This window comes from Sciurus carolinensis, chromosome 5 (genome assembly GCF_902686445.1).
Source record: "Sciurus carolinensis chromosome 5, mSciCar1.2, whole genome shotgun sequence".
In the NCBI taxonomy this organism is placed as follows: Eukaryota; Metazoa; Chordata; class Mammalia; order Rodentia; family Sciuridae; genus Sciurus; species Sciurus carolinensis.
The window spans coordinates 125993207-126008974 of record NC_062217.1 but is presented as its reverse complement, the minus strand read 5'-3'; positions in this window follow the sequence as shown (position 1 = coordinate 126008974).

The window sequence follows — 15768 nt, the reverse complement described above, 5'->3', positions numbered from 1 at the left end:
CTGCTCAAATGCTGTCAAGGTTCTACTCTTTCAAAACCAGGAAGGATGGCTACATGGACCTCCACAATCCAAAACGCAAATTAAAGCCGCAGCCTATTAATTTGCCTTCCATGAGCAAACCCAGCCAGCAGTCTTGCCTAGTCAAGGCTGGGTTTACTCATACTGTAAAAGGTTAGAAGGAGGGAAAGGCCTTTGCTTCTAAGAGATCAAGCTCCAGAAGCCTGAATTCATTCCTCATTCAAGCTCAGACAAGTCGGTGTTCAGTCAGCCTGGTTTCAAAGGAAACTAATATGCTTTAGGTGTGTCTGATGCTATTACAAGGCTAATGGCCAAGACTGGCATCTCCATCCCAACTGCCCCACACCACCACCTACTAGAAAAGCCCAGTCTCTGCTAAATTAGTCGCCTCCATTACCTTTCACATTGTGAATTATCAATAGCAATTTTTAAAAAATATATTTTTAGTTGTAGATGGACACAACAGCATTTTTCTATTTATTTTTATGTGGTGCTGAGGATTGAACCCAGTGCCTCACAAGTGCTAGGCAACTGCTCTACCACAGAACCACAACCCCAGCCCTCAATAGCAATTTTCAACCCTGGAAAACTTCACTTTCTTTGACACAGATCTGAGGCTTCGCCTCTCCAAACCTAAACAATGAGGACAGTATATAATGTTTGAGGAAGAAGATCTGTGGCTAAAAAAGTAATTGTAGGAGCAGAAAAGGGGGTGATCCCCTTCCTGCTCAAAATAAAGGCAGAGCAGGGTGGCACACACCTGAAACACCAGCATCTCTGGAGAATGAAGCAGGAGGATCTCAAGTTCGAGGCTAGCACAAGCAACTTGGTGAGACCCTGTCTCAAAATAAAAAATTTTAAAAAGGGGCTGAGGATGTAGCTCAGTGGTAAAGGGCCCCAGGGTTCAAGACCCAATATCAAAAAAAAAAAAAAGCTTATAGCTGATACCACTACACACAAGATAGGCTAACAAAAAAACATAATAAAATTATATTTTATTTTTATATTATTATATGTTATATATATTATTTATATTACATTTATATTATAATTTTATTTTATATTATATTTGACCATGGTTTTATATGACAAAAGAGTCTTCAAATTAAGACCCCAAAGACCTTAGATGAATTATCCATTTTTATGCTTACCTTCAATGCATGGACAGCTGTGAGGAAATATGATCAGACAAAAGGAGCATGATCTAATACTAATAGGTAATAGACTGAGGTGGGGAACTCAGCAGTATGCCTGTTCATTCTTCATGGCCTCCCTATGCAGCATTTCTTCCTCCAGGCACAGGGAAAGAAAGCACCCCTTCTGAAATGGAGTTCTTATGATCTATCAGACAAGGTCAGAGAATGCCCCACATACACTCCATAAAGGGGATTGAATCCAGGGGCACTTTGCCCCAAAATTGCATCCCCAGCCATATTTATTTTTTATTTTGAGACAGGGGCTCACTAAATTGCCCAAGCTGGTTGTAAATTTGTGATCCTCCTATGTCACTCTCTGGAGCTGCTGGGATTACAGGCATGAGCCAGATTCTTGAATGCTTTCAAGACATGAGACTTGTTGGTCGAAGACAAAAGAGTATATTACTTGTGGCACAGCAGACATAAACTTCATGTTTGCTTCAGTTCCCCTTGTCTTCTATGTCCCACAGGGTGATGCAGAAAAGCTAAGGTAGATGCTTTGAACACCTCACATTTGTTTAACAGCTGAGGAACACTGAGCTTAGGAAACACCATCTTCTAAGAAATTACTAACAAACCTGCACACTTACCCCAGAAAGAAACATCATTATGCTGCTCAGGAAATAAAATCTGTCTTCTATACCAGAGGGAGCCACTACCTTACTTCCAAGGCTAGTTACTATTCAAACATATTTGGGGAGATAGTCTGAGATGAGAGCTGTCAGACATGTAGAAACACCATGGAGAATTGTCTCCAGCTGGGCATGGTGATGCAGTCCTATAATACCTGCAACTTGGAAGAGTTACAAGTTCAAGGCCAACCTTGAAAACTTAGCAAGACCCTATTTCAAAATTAAAAAAAAAAAAAAAAAAGGTTGAGGATGGTAGTGTGCTCTGAGTTTAGTCCCCAGTACTGCAAAAAAAAAAAAAAAAAAAAAAAGAAATTTAAAATGAATGAATAATAAATAGAAGTAAAAGGGCTGGGAATGTAGCTCAGAGCTAAAGCACCGCTGGATTCAATCCCCATTACTGCCCCCAAAAAAGAGAGAAGAGGGGAATTAAACTCCATCTTTTGCACAGTGTTAAAAGAACTTGTGGGTATATTTTAAATCCATGCTCAGATCATAGCTATATTTATTTCCATTCCTCTTATATGCAAAATGCATTAGTACCTTTCAACAACTCCCCCAAACCTCTAAGCTTCTACAGTATTGTTCCTTCAAACTAAAGAAAAAAGCCTTCTGCTACACCCCCACCTCCACAGGCATCTGACACACAATGGTGAGAAAGGCCCAGCTAAAGACACCTGTCCAGATGTGGTGCACACCTGTAATCCCAGCGACTCTAGAGGCTGACGCAAGAGTATCCCAAGTTTCAGGTCAGCCTCATCAATTTAGGGAAACCCTGTCTGAAAATAAAAAAGGACTAGGGCTGTAGCTCAGTGGTAGAGCCCTCCTGGGTTCAATCCCCAGGGACAAAAATAAAGACACCATTTCAAACAGGAGGTACACAGGAGTCACAGGTCCACAGCAATTCTGAAATCCAGCCAGGCAAAATTTGGAGGCTCCTTTATTAGCCTCTCTTAAGTTGCTGAGGCTGGCTCTCTTAAGTTGCACTGCTGCCTATGCCAGAGGAGTCACCTGGGAAGAACCATCCCTAAGCACACATTCCCTAGCTCTGTTCCACACTGGGAGGGGGCCACCCCAGCCCACACATCCAAGCTCCATCCCCCTTACAACTCATACTTGTTTTTTGTTTCTGAGGATGGAACCTGGGGCACTCTACCACTGAGCTACAACCCCAGCCATTTTTTATTTGGAGACAGGATCTCACTACATTGCCCAGGCAGGGGTCAAACTTGTCATCTTCCTGCCGCAGCCTCCAGAGTCACTGGGATCACAGGTGTACACCTCCACACCCAGCACATACTCAACTCCTTGACCACCCCATGGGTTAGGGATGGGTTACTAGTAATTAAGTTCATCCTGGGAGGAAAATCCATGCAAATCCCTGAAGAAGGCTATGAACTGTTCAAATGGGAATTCTGATGTCTCCTGTATACAGAATTTGGTTTAGATGTGGAGAAGGTGGACATGGGTCCCTGTGAGCATGTTCCCTTGGCCTAAAGTGTCCTCACCCCTAGGAATGAGTGCAACCAGAGGATTAGAGTTGTGTCCTCTAATGGAGTCAGGGTGGAGGCCCCTTTTATTATTTTTATTTTTTTGGTACCGGGTATTGAACACAGGGGCACTTAACCTCTCAGCCACATCCCCAGCCCTTCTTTATATTTTATTTAGAGATAGGGTCTCACTGAGTTGTTTGGTGCCTCTCTTAAGTTGCTGAGGCTGGCTTTGAACTTGCAATCCTCCTGCTTCAGCCTCCTGAGTTGCTGGGATTACTGGTGTGTACCACCAAGCCTGGCTAATGGGTCTCTTTTGCTTAGGTTCCAGAGCAATACAAGGACCAGGGACTTGGAAATCTTTCTGTGATTGAAATGTGTTGAGATGAGAGAAAAAACAAGTTCAGGATATGGTTAGAATATGGGAAGTAGGGATATATGACTTAGCAGTGGGACATTCTTGGAGTGAGTACACATGGAAGTATGGAGTGGAAGTGAAGTTAACTGAAGTTGAGCTGGTCAGGACCAGGGAGAGGCTAGGATGTTGGTACTGTATGCCCCATGCACATTCAACATATGATGATGGGACAGGCAAGAGATGTTAAAGTCACCAGGGTGTTTCTAGGCAAGAAGTGAAGAGGACAACTCCCAGTCATGCCAAAGTCCTCAGGAAACAGAGAAGTGGCCAGGAAGTTGGTCATAAAGGATGACAACAGGCCTGGGGGTGTAGTTGAGTGATAGAGCATTTGTCTGATGTGTGAGGCCCTAGGTTTGATCCCCAGAACCATAATTTTTTTTAATTAAAGAAGAAGAATTATAACATGTAATGGATGGTAGAACTGATAGCATAAATGACAAAGGTGGTGATCTAGTAGGAGGGTGGAGGCATGAGGAAAGCAACTGCCCTTCCCATCCCCAACCAGCCCTAGAACATGGACAGGATGGAAAAATGAGCAGTCTTCCCTGGGCCCAGTATCCCTGGGAAATGTGAGGAGAGTGAGAGTATTCAGTGGTGAAGCTGAGGACTTGGTGTGGTTTGTTTTTATAACAGATCAGGGCTCTAGAGCATAGTGGACTGGGGTAGCAGGAAGGGCAGCATTGGTCCAAACCAGAAAAAAGGGAGCAGAGACAAGACAGGGGTTGAAAGTTAGGGATAGCACAGATGAGCAGAAGGGTTTGTATTTGGGGAGTTAGGACCCATGCCAGAGATGAGGGGTATTCTAGGATTTATTGAGCTCAAAAGTCAAGCCAGTACCTGTGGAAAGCCCTTATATGGTACATAATGGGGGTAGGGGAGATGCAGCTCAATAGTAGAGAACTTGCCTACCATGTGCAAAGCCCCGTTTTTGACCCCCCAGCCCCCCCACAATTTCTATACACACACACACACACACACACACACACACACACACACACACACATATATATGGCATAAAAAATCAGTGTACCTAGGTTGTTTGGAGCATACAATCTGAAGCTGCCATTTTTAGGCACACTAAAGCATGAACATTACTGATCTAGACTATCAAATTTCAGCAGTGACTGGAGAAAAAGAGGAGCATTTTTCAACTTTCCAGAGCACACACAGGATAGATTCCACTGATTAGTATTTAAAAAAAAAAAAAAAATTTGTAGTTGTAGGTAGACGGCATGCCTTTATTTTTATGTGGTGCTAGGGATCAAACCCAGTGCCTCACACATGCCAGGCAAGCACTCTGCCGTGGAGCTACAGTCCTAGCCCCTCTGATTAGTATTTAATATAAAATGTGAGGATTAAGGCAGATAATGGAGGTACAACTTAATAGGACACAAATGAAGTACAAGCTTCACAGGGCTTCTCCCAACTGACAACAGTTCTGGGATCAATGTGGAGACTGAAGTAAAAGGACTTTGCTACTCATCCTCTAGTCAGCAATCTGTGGTCTCGGAGTTCCACTTAGAATACTGGTGAAACACTGTTTTGTTCCTTAGAAAAGATCAGTATTTTCTATGGGAAAGCTTAGTTCAAAGTGGTGCGGGAAAGACTCCAGCTCAAGAGTCTTCAGTGGCTCCTACTTACCCACAGGATAGAGTCCCTGACATGAAAATTGGCCATGATCCAGACTTACACCAGTCATGTTTTCCACCTGCTGCCTGTGCCAATTCAGGTCACAGACTAGTCCCAAATCACAAGTTTGATTTGTTTTTGTTTTTTGTTTTGCTTTTTGTTACTGCCAGCCTGCTTATGCTGCTCTTTTCACCTAGAATGTCTCCCTGTCCCCTGTGTTTGGAGTTAAATCCTCTCAACCCAGGACCTACAGCATATTAAGCACATGCCCTGCCACCGAGTTACATCCCCCACCCTCAGCACACTTGTTTTTCTGACTTACCAGCCCCGATTCATTTTACTTTCTCTGAACTTTATGAAATTTGTTATATATTTTCCTAAGTTGTATTATGAAAATGTTCAAACATATAATTGGGGACAAAACTATATACACAAGGTCCTTCAAATCCACAGTTTGTTTCCATGGATTTTATCATCCACAGATTAAAAATATTTGGAAAAACTGCATCTGTATTGAACATATGCAGATTTTTTGTCATTATTCCCCTGCACAATACAGTGTAACAATTATTTTACATGCATTTTTATTGTTTTAGGCATTCTAAGTCATCTAGAGATGGCTTAAAAGTTTACAGGAGGATGTGAAAATACTATGCAATTTTATAGAAGCAACTTGAGCAACTGCGGATTTTATCCTCAAGGGGTCCTGGGACCAATCCCCCAGGGACATTTGGGATGACTGTACTGAATATCCATCCATATGTCTACTACCTAGATTTTACAATTACCATTTTGCTATACTTCCTTTCTTTATTCCACATCTATCCATCTATCCATTCATCAATCCATTCCTGAGTTTTTGTTTTCATCTTTTGCAGTACTGGGAATTGAACCCAGGGGTGTTCTACTACTGAGCTACATCTCCAGCCTTTTATTTTTTATTTTGAGATAGGGTCTCATTAAATCACTGAGTCTGGCCTCAAACTTGAAATTTTCTTCCCTTAGCTCTGGATAACTGGGATGAAAGCATGTGCCACTGCACTCAAATGGAAACTGTTTCTTACTCAACTCTATCCTACCCCCCCACCTCCCCAATATCTAAGAATGAGACTGGAGAGAATAATAAACACCATCAAAATAATCATGGCTAACACATACAAGGCATCATTGCTCCAAATATTTCATGTGCTTCATTTAATTATAACAACCTTATCTATGGAAAACATGGTAAAGTACCTGACCCAGGGTGGGTTCTTTTTTTTTTTTTTTTCTTTTTCTTTTTTTCTTTTTTATTTTTTTGAGGGGTTTAACCAGGGATTGAACCCAGGTGTACTTAACCTCTGAGCCACATCCCCAGCTCTTTTTATATTTCACTTTGAGGCAGGATCTTGCTAGGCTGCTTAGGGTCTTGATAAACTACTAAGGCTGGTTTTGAACTTACAATTCTCCTGCTTTAGCCTCTCAAGCTGCTGGGATCACAGGCCTGCACCACCAAGCCCAGCAGCTAGTTCTTTAAGTGGTGGGGAGAATTTAAGCCCAGCTCTGAGTCCGGGGCACATGCCTTTAACCAGCACTCACACTGCCTCCTATTTGTAAAGGCCTTACCCGCCAAGGTTAATATTTAAGGAACAGAGTCGACTGCTTTGGACCATCCCTATCAGGTTTGCATTTCATGAAAGAGTGTTTCCTTCAAAAAATTTTCCTTTCAAATTTGTGGTGGGTCCAAAGCCTCCACAATGAAGGTAAATGAGGAAGAGGGGAGATGGTTTCTCCCCCAAAAGTCGCTGGGTCACTGCCAAGAATGTCTCATGATTCACATCCTACGGTTGCCTGCATCTACTGTGTGGCTGCCCTGTATCTCTGGGGCTGGTGTGGGAGACAGGAGGAGGAGGGTGAGGGAGAGTTCTAAGGCCTGGGAAGTCACAAGGACAATTTGGCTGCTAGCCTCTTGGACACTCAGTTTAGAGGCAAACTGATGAGGAAGTCAGAAGGACAATGGGTCATTATTTTTGGCTGTGGGAGGTTGGTCATTTTGATACTGAATGTCATGCCTCCCATCAATTTGAATTCTCCTGGAGTTCTGGTTGGAGAAGCAATTTATAGCTGAAATGGTTCACATCCCTTTGTCTGGAGACTGGAGGCAATCCCAGGGTTGGTTATGGTTGTGAAGACTGGGGACTCCCATCCCCACTAAACATCACCGCCAGAGGACTGCATGACTCCCCTCTTCTGAACGTCTCCATGATCAGTCCATGCATCAGATTAAATATAGGTTCAGGTCCTCCATTCCACAGCCTTACTTTCTAAACCAGCACAGCTTGGCTGAATACCAATTACAAAGATGTTAATATAAATTACATACCCGAAAGAACTCTGATCAGACTGGGTAACTGTCAGATTAAACCAAGATTTCTTCAGGTAGAACTTCCCACAGCCCCACTATTGTGTGTGATGTATCTCTGAGAGAATGCAGTATGGCTCCAGATTTCTCAAAAGGGATCTCGAGAGGCTAGCATTCCAAAGAAAGTATGCTGCTCAAATATCATTCCCAGCATAGCTACCCATGACATGTGACCAGATCCTCCAGGTCTGAGGACAACCATGAAAATACACTGTTCAGATCTGCTGTGGGGAGGCACAGTAGGCCTACTATTCCAGCTGCTGCCCCTCTGGACCTACTCAAGCCACTTGGGCTGCTCCAAGCAGATGAATAAGTATGCCAGAGATGCTCATCCCCATAAAATGTGGGGCTTTTTAACAGGCAGCTTTGGCTTGAAGATGTCCCTGTGTTCAGATTCACTTTTCTTAGAATTGTACTGCCACCTGAGATTCTTCCTGTTTCTTCTTCCAGTTCTGGATCGCAATCTGAAGTTTCTCCCTCTTCTCCTTTCCAAGTATATCCCTCCATGCATCTCTTGCACTTCTAATTCCATGTTGGTATCTGTTGCTCAGAGGACCTGCACTAGATACACTAGTATCCAGCTCCTCCTAGAACCTCCCATCACTTTTATGGCATTTGTATAAACTCTTAAGGGTGTTTTCCTCATCTTCTCTAACTCCACTGAAGTGCTGAGATCTAGGCCTTATTCACTGCTGTTAAACTGTATAGGGGAACACAATGGCCATTTGCAGAAGGAAAGAGGCATCTCAGAGAAGGGGGGCAGAAGAGCCAATCAGGAGTAGCAGGTCGAGTCAGCCAATGACTCAGGGATATGTAAACACAATTGACCCTTTGAATCTGCCAGTTCTGCATCCATGGATTCAAATGATCACATAACATATTAAAAAAGAAAACTGCACCTGACTGAACATGGACAGATATTTTTCTTGTCACTCCCCTAAACAATGCAGTACAACAGCTATTTTCATAGCATTTATATTGCATTAGATATTATATTGCATAATACCTAATATATTTATATTGTACTATAAGTAATCTAGAAATCACTTACTGCATAAGAAAGGATGTGCACAGGTTATATGCAAGGACTATGCCACATATATAAAGGACTTGAGTATCTGCAAATTTTGGTATAGGGAGCTGCCCTGGAACCAAGCCCTCACGGATACTGAGGAACTACTATATACAAAATATATATATATATGCAATTTGCATAAAACATTTATATGTATATATTAAGTATTTAACATACACATGTATGAAAGAACCATATTTGAGACATATCTGCTTAATACTGGTTTGGGAAGACCACAGATGTGCTCCAGGATTCTTTGCAGAGGTGGATCTATTTAAACACTGTTAAACACAACCTAGAAGGGCTGTTTTAACCATGAAAGCCTCAGCTCAACACAGCTAGGAAAAAATAGCAGGAAAGCAAAGGAAGGAAATTACAAAGGCTGGTGACAGAAAGGTGTCAATGAAGAGACATAATTAGGACATCCAGAACCCAGGTTGTCTTGCCTAGCTCTTAGTATTGCCTTCTTGTTTAGTTCAGGGTGAAAGGCCACCTTGGTTTTATGGTTTTCCTATGGAATCTAACTTGGTAGAGGAAACCCAGCTCAACAGTGGTGGCCCCCAAAGTAACCTATCCTGAGGGTCTTTGCAGAAGCAAGCTGCAAAGGAACTGAAATTCCTGTTTTCTGTGTTCCCAGCTGTATTTTGGCCTCTGGTGAGGTTCAGAGAAAGGTTTCAACCTGTCCCAGTAGCCCAACATGGCTCTCTGATGGGAGGGAAGTTTATTCCCAAAGTCTCATTACAGCTCCAGGAAATGTTATCAGAGTAAAAAAGTGGGGCTGAGAGTATAGCTCAGAAGCCCTGGGTTCAATCCCTAGAACCTGCACCTCCCCCGCCACACACATATACACAAAAAGGGAGAAAAGTCACAGCTAGAAGAAATGCCTAAGGCCCTGTTGGGGGCACAGTCTACCACTAAGGGGCTCTCTGGGTAGGTGAAAGGGTTCCTGTATAGCCAGGTCTCCCCCACCTCCTCACAAAAGGTAACCACCATTCTGTTCTAATGGAACCTGTTTTTGCTTTTCTTCATTTAAGGCCTGTATGCTACAGGAAAGTTCTATGTGTATGGATAAGTATATAGATATGGGCTTTTGTTATTGTTTTTTGTGGGGAAGATTAGGAACAGTCGGTGCCTGTAGAGTCAGGGCTGCTGCCACTGCTCCCTACAAGTAGAAATCCACCAAGTTCATGAGGTTCCCATGTGGAGGCCAAAGTGTACAGGGATACCTCCCTCACTGCCTTCAAAACAGCATCAGTTTTCTCTTAGTTTCCAGCAACTTTATGAGACACACTACAAAGACACACCTTTTGAATGAATCATTGCTCTCTGCAATGCCAAGAACTTCAAGTATAGTTAATTCAAAATGACTAGGTCTAGCTGGTTTGACTGAATCATAAAGTATATTAAAAGAAATTCAGTTTATTTTCTTCAGGAAGCTAGAGGAACTATGCTAATAAATTGCTCTTTAGTTTGTCTTTAAGAGAAATCTGTTTTAATGAACAGATGAAAGTATTTTCTAATTTAGTCCATCCATTGTTTATGTAGAAAAGGTTACTTGTCATGTGTTTAAGTTTACTTTCTGAAATGTTTACTCTTGTTTATATCACAGTATTTTATTTTTATTTTGGTACTAGGAATTGAAACTACAGGCACTAACCACTGAGCAAGATCCCCAGTCTTTTTTATTTTTTGAGACAGGGTCTCAATTTGCAGATGTAGCTCAGTGGTAAAGTGCCCTGCGGTCCCTGGGTTTAATCCTGGGTAACACCCCCCCCCCCATGGGCCTGGTGGCACATGCCTGTAATCACAGCAACTTGGGACATTTAAGAAGGAAGATGACAAGTTTGAGGTCAGCCTGGGCAATTTAGTGAAGCTTTGCCTCAAAATAAAAAATAAAAAGGACTTGGGATGTAGTTCAGCAGTAGAACACCTCTGAATTCAATTCCCCATACCAAAAAAAAAAGAAAGAAAGAAAGAAAGAAAGAAAGAAAGAAAGAAAAAAAATTATGTCACAATCTGTCTGAAGGCTGACATTTGAAACTGGTGCTTAGAGATAATGTATTTGTGAATTCTTTACCTTTTGTTCCAAACAAGGAGACCAACTAATTATCAAGTATGGATGAAGGCAGGAAAAAACAAGAGTTCAGGACAGTGTGGAACTAGAGAGCAGCCAAGAAAACTGGAAAACACACTGACCTATTAATGAAGTGGAATCTGGTCTTGCAAGGTACAGGAGACCAATGAGAATAAGTTTTAGGAATAAAAAGCTCAATCCATTATCTGATGCCACTTAACCACACCAAAATTAAATGGTTTAAAATGATAATGTATGATGACTGGTGCTGAGCATCAACTGGAAGGTTCTTCTGACCCCCACTGGGCTTATTCCTGAGGCTGCATCAGAACTAGGCTTGTCTGGGCCTCTCTCTTCTCAACATGTTTCATCCTGGCTCCAAAAGGGTGAAAATGAAAGCAAGACCTCTTTACTTTGAGTCATATAAGATAGCTTCTGCCAGAGCAATTCACCAATGGTTGAAGAATGGTCTTCGACTTCACGATAGAGGGAGTATTTTGAGGAGAGCCTGATGTTTAATTTGCTATAATCCCAGTAACTTGGGAGGCTGAGGCAAGAGGATTATAAATCTGAGACCAGCCTGGGCAATTTAGTGAAACTTTGTCTTAATCAGCCTTTTCACTACTATGACTAAAAGATCTGACCAGAACAATTGCAGAAGAAAACTTTGAGAGCTCATGGTTTCAGAGGTCTTAGTTCACAGAAGGCTGGGTTCATTCCTCAGGGCTCAAAGTGAGGCAGATCATCATGGTAGGATGTCGGGGTTTCCAGGACCCCCAGCCTTGGGCACGGTCAAGATGGCGCCTGACGCTGAGCCAAAAGCGGCCAGCTATACAGTAAACAACCAGCGAATTCCAATGATTGGCTAGTTAACGATGTGATTAGAGCATGCCCCCCTCGTGTACCTATTCTATGCTTGCAGCTGTCCACGGTTTACCTCGTGTGCTCTTCCCTGATTGGTTGAAGTGTATATAAGCCTGGTGGGTGGGAGAGTAGAGAACGGAAGGGGTGGAAGAAGTTGGGGGCGGAAGAAGCTGGGAGTGCGCAGAAGCTGAGAGAAGAAGCTGAGAGAAGAGAAGCTGGGAGTGTGTGGAAGCTGGGAGTGTGTGGAAGCTGGGAGTAAGAGAAGTGTAGGAGAGGGACTGTGCATAATAAACTTCCAAAGCTTCAGACGTTTGTCGTGTTTCTCTCTGCAGCCAGAGGGAACGCGATAGTAGGAGACTATGGCAGAGGAAAGCCGCTCACATGATGATTAGGAAGCAGAGAGAGACTCTGCTGGCCAGATAAAAATATATATACCCAAAGTCACACCCCCAATGCCCCACCTCCTCCAGTCACACCCCACCTGCCTTCAGTTATCTGTTAATCCCATCAGGTGATTAATTCACTGATTGGGTTAAGGCTCTTGTAACCCAATCATTTCTTCTCTGCACCTTCTTACAATGTCATGTCTTCTACATGAGCTTCTGGGGGACACCATAACAGACTGGGAATGTAGCAGAGGAAGGATGAAGCTGTATAAACAGGAGGCTCATCCCCTGGGTCACCACAAGCCTGATGCTTGACATGCTCAGGAGCTCCTGGCTCGAAGTGCAGTACTGTCCTCATAATGGAAAGCTAAAGGCTGGAGCCTAATGCCTCCACTGTAGGGAGGGTAATGAGTCTCCTCCCTAGCTCTGAAAAAAAGAACAAATCACCTCATCAAGTCTGGGTCTCTCTGCTCTCAGGTCAATGCCTATATCCTAATGTTTTTCTTCTAAGTGTCCTTAGTAGTCTTTTGCTGGTTTCAGAATACTGTCCAATTGCTCTGTGAATTGGTGTATTATTTTCTCCTGAATATTGTGACATAATAGTGTCAGTTACTCTAGTTCTGGCCATCAAAGAAACAACAGTTCAAGATGGAATGGGGGAAGGACCAAACAGTTCCTATTTGCAGATGATATGATTGTCTGTAACTATGGAAAAAAAATCCTAAAAAATCTACAAAAGAACTACAACTAATGGATAAGAATTTGGCAATGCCATGAAATAAAAGGTTAGCATCCAGAAATCAAATGTTTATTTTTTTATTTTTTGGCACTGGGGATTGAATTCCAGGGGAACTCTATCAATGAGCTATATCCTTGCACTTTTAATTTTTTATTTTGAGACAGTTCCTTATGACCTCACTAAATTGTTGAAGCTGGCCTCAAACTTGCAATCCTCTTACCTCAGCATCCCAAGTTGCTGGGATTACAGATGTGCACCACAGTGCCTGGCTCAAATGTATTCTTATACACTAAACCTGTACAAGTGGGAACCAAAATTAAAAGATGAGAGAACGAAAAACTAAGCAAAATACTTGCAGTAATCATTTGTACAACTTAAGAATACTTGCACAACTGCCTATGAGGAAGGAAAAGGAAATTAGAGGAAGCTTTGAGAAACCTGCATTCTCACTCCACATATTTCTGATATGCTATAGGGGTTCCAGTGCCTCAAGATACGGGTGTGTTGAAAGGTGCTTCAGGTAATTCCAATTGATGTAGAACCAATCTGAGTGGGTGCTTCAGCATCACCTGAGAACCCGTAAGAATGAAAAATTCCTCCCTCTAATGAATCAAACTGTTAAGGTATGGTCTTACATATGTTCTAACAAGTCGGGTGATTTTGATGTTCACCTTATGCTTGTTTGAAACAGTAACTTTATATTTCATTTTGTGCCTAAGTGACAAAGATACGTGGGCTGCTGGAGGTTTGCAGCACCCTCTGCTGGTGCCCACCTGCAAAGGCTGACCTCTGAATGAGAAAAAGTTTCTCTAGTTGACCAGCATGTGAAATATTTTTGAGGAGTTAAAAAATGCTTCCTGTTACATCCACTGCTGCCTCATTTCACAGCAGTATTTCATCTCTTAACATTGCATTTTATTTCAACTCTGCTGTAGCTGCTATTTCCTTGTGCACCCTTCACTTTAAGCCTTCTAACAAAGGACCTGGAGAAGCCTGATGGACCAATCATGGATAACAGGTTCTGGGACCAGGCATTACCCTACCCAGAAGCAGCTGGGTAGGGAAGTCTTCTCTGCTTCTGCCTAAGTGTAGTATCACTTTGGGTTATAATGAGATGTGGAATAAAGATGTGAGTCACTCCCCTTCACAAATCCTCTAATGGCTTCTCATGGCACTTGAAGCAAAACTTAAGTCTTTACCAATATTCAAGGCTTATATGACTGCAGCCCTAGCTTCTTCTCTTAAGTTCATTTCCAATCACTCTTCCCATTGTTTGCTGTTAACTGTAGAACATGCCAAGGCTGTGACACTAAGCAAGGGCTTGCTGACCAATGCCCACAGAAGTCAGTATCATGGTACTTGTTTTTGCAAAGAGCTTTACTACGAAGTCGAACAGCAAGGAAGATGGTGCAAATGCTCAAATCTGCCTCCCCAATCAACTAGCAGCAAGAGAATTTATAGGAATGGGGAGAGAAACTGCTTGTTCACTGGATGTCAAGGGGGAGTTTTTAGGTTCTTTTGCACAGATGGAGATGCCATCACATCTCTTCACAATTCACATATTTTGGAAGCTTGGGTAGGGGGGAGATAACGTATTTTGTGCCAGAGATTTTGAGTTCATGATGTCAAAAATAATCAACAAGGTAGAGCTGTCTTCTCTGCACATGTCCATTTATAAAAAAATAATTTTTTGTAGTTGTAGAGGGACAGAATGCCTTTATCTTTTATGTGATGCTAAGATCAAACCCAGTGCTTCACACATACTAGTAAGTGTTCTGCCACTGAGTTACAGCCCCTGTTCCACATGTCCATTTTTTAAAAAAATATTTTTAGTTGTAGATGGACAAATATCATTTTATTTATCTTTATTTGGTGCTGAGGATCAAACCCAGTGCCTCACACATGCTAGGCAAGTGCTCTACCACTGAGCCACAATCCCAGCCCAACCACATGTCTGTTCTTGAGAAGTTGTTTTCAAACTGTCCATGAGTAGATTTTGGGGGTACTTTCAAAAAACAATTTAAGCATTTTGTTATTTAAGGATTTTATGTTCAGGTGTGTCCAAGCCTTAGCCAGCCTAGTGTACTTACTCTCTCTAAACCCACATCTACCTGCCACTTCTTCAGGCCTGTGCTTAAATGTCACCTCTGCAGCAGGCTTTACTTTTGTATTATACCAGGTGGCAGGTGATCCCTCTTACTTTCTATTCTTTTACCTACTTTTACTTACGCATCTATGTTTTGTTTATAGCACTACTGACTACCTAAAAAGTCAACACTTACCAGGCAAAGATCACCAGGGCACACCTTAGTCAAACAAAGTTAGTTTTAAAATTGCGCTTCTTGCAGCAAAAAACAAGAGGGGAAAACCTCAATAACTGAAAGCATCAGGAGAAGCTAGTATAGATTTGAGATTATGTGATGTGATCTTGAGGGTTCAAAAAAGGAAGGGAGTGGGGTGCTATTCTGGTTTGGGTGCTTTCAGAAAGCTAGGTCAATTAAGTATCTTAATTTTCATGAAGGAACAAAATAGTAGTTATTCATGTTAATGGGGGAGCATGGTTATTTTTATCATTTCTTGGTATCTATTGCTGTTGCACATTTATGAGTGAAGATGACCCATCACAGTCATGCTGAGCCCTCAGCTGATTTAAAAAAAATTTTTTTTTCATTGCTGATGGACCTTTATTTTATGTGATGCTGAGGATCAAACCGAGTGCCTCACACATGCTAGGCAAGTGCTCTACCACTGAGCCACAATCCCAGCACCCCCCCAGCTGACACTGATAATGTATAAACTTATTTATGTCCAGTAGGAGAGTACCACCACACCTAAGTCAGCTACTAGTT